Source organism: Pteropus vampyrus, unplaced genomic scaffold, assembly GCF_000151845.1.
Source record: "Pteropus vampyrus isolate Shadow unplaced genomic scaffold, Pvam_2.0 Scaffold138, whole genome shotgun sequence".
Classification (NCBI taxonomy): domain Eukaryota; kingdom Metazoa; phylum Chordata; class Mammalia; order Chiroptera; family Pteropodidae; genus Pteropus; species Pteropus vampyrus.
The window spans coordinates 1,417,907-1,419,817 of record NW_011888919.1 but is presented as its reverse complement, the minus strand read 5'-3'; the positions used below and the strand labels follow the sequence as shown (position 1 = coordinate 1,419,817).

At 41.0% G+C, this 1,911-nt stretch overlaps 1 protein-coding gene across 1 annotated transcript in view; it reads left to right on the top strand.

The window, feature by feature from the left end:
* BLOC1S3 (biogenesis of lysosomal organelles complex 1 subunit 3) overlaps positions 1–1,911 on the top strand; it is a 32,552-nt gene that overhangs the window by 18,418 nt on the left and 12,223 nt on the right. The window lies entirely within an intron of this gene.

The following is a 1,911-nucleotide window of genomic DNA, read 5'->3' as shown; positions in this document are numbered from 1 at the left end:
TCAGAGCGAGCCGGAGAGGAGAGAGCAGTTGGCGATGAGGACAGAGATACACTTTCAGGGCAGATCATGGGGAATCTGGTAGGTTATCGTGCAGACTTTAACATTTGCTGAATGAGATGGGATCCTGGGAGGGTTCGGAGCAGAAGAGGGTTGTGATACTGTAGTGGGTAAAAGTAGAAGCAGGGAGATCAGCTAAGAGGCACTTGCGAAATCCAAGCAAGACGTGCTGGTGACTTAGTCCAGGGTGACAGCTGCAGGTGTGAGAAGTACTTGGATTCTGGATTGATTTGAAGGTAGAGTTGACAAGATTTAGTGAAAAGATTGAATGTGGAGTATGACTCCAAATTTTTGACCTTGAAACCTGGAACCTTGCTAAACTCACTTCTTAGTTCTTGTAGCCTTTTTGCAAATTTCTTAGGATTATCCGTGTAGGTGATCACGCCATCTGCGAAGACCATTTTATTTATTCCTTTCCAATCTATATACCTTTTCTTTCTTTTTCGTGCCTTATTGCGTTGGTTACCCCGCCCAGCGGCTCATGCTCCCTCTACTGCCCCCTGTTGGAAAACCTACGCAGTACGCTAGCTTTGTTAGAACAAGGCACTCCATTGCCTTCAGTTGGAAAATCGCTTTCAAAGACGTGCATCTCTGATGTCTCAGATGTGTAGGAGGGCCCCTTCGATGGGGTGCCTTTCTGCCGTGCCCACCTGCTACAGCTGCTCAAGCTGAGTCTGGTTCGGCCCTTTTATAGCCCACGGTGTTAACTTTAAAGGAGAATGGCCCACATGGGAAAACCAATGCCTGCCGTTTGGACTCTGTGGTTTTCTAAAGTTTTATTTGGGATCATTCCTGAACCCACGGCTTCTTTTCTCTTAATCACCTGTATATATATCCCCTTATTTCATCTGGTGAGAGTCACATGGTCTCTTGTGCCTCAGTTTCAGATGCATATCTCTTAAATTAAATATTATTATCTTTGTTTTTTTTTTTTTAATCGAAGTTATAAAAAGTCAAATAGTTCTACAAGGGTTGAACTTGTTAAAGATGACTGATACTTTTACATAATATGTTGATAGTGTACATCTTGATTTCTCAGTTTTAGCCATTATTTAGTAACTCTCCACAATGAAAGGTGAGTGGTTCTGGTTCACAGAGACCTGTGCCCACACCACAAACACACCCTCCCAGGCTCCCATCCTCCAGCATGATATCTCATAGATGTGGCTACAGAATCACATTACCGCACACGTGAAAACACTGTCCACAGCTGAGCCATCATGACTATGATGACTTTTCCAGTTTTTTTTGTGTGTGTTTTTTAACAACATTTTCATAATCTCCCTGGAGTTGGCCATTGTCTTGATTTATCACCTACTTGGGTTTCTATGTCACTATCTCTACTTCAACTCCAACTGTAGTCCAAAAACATAAAAAAGTCCAAAAACATAAAAAAGTCCAAGCAGTTTCATCTTGCTGGACCGATTACCCACTTTGCTATACACATCCTGAGACCTCCCTTAATCTCTGTCCTTGGAAGCCTCTGTTTTCTCTATCATGTGTCATAGCATTTTTTAATTTACTCCATTTTGTTGGAGCATATCCTCCAGTAGCCTCGTGACAAAGAATGCATGGATGGCGAAATTTTCAGCTCTGTTTTCTATCAGTTATGTGACTTTCGATAAATGGCTTCATTTTTCCGAGCCTCAGTTTGATATCTGTAGAATGGGAATAAATATTTTTGCTGGCCTCATAGGGCTATTAGGACAATGGAATGAAATGATGCACGGAAAACTAAGTTGTCCATAAATGTTAGCTATTATTATTAGGCATACACAAAACAAGACCAGGATGGTTTTTAAAATTTTAATTTTTAAATATTATTTTCAAGTAATGCATATGCTCATTTTATAA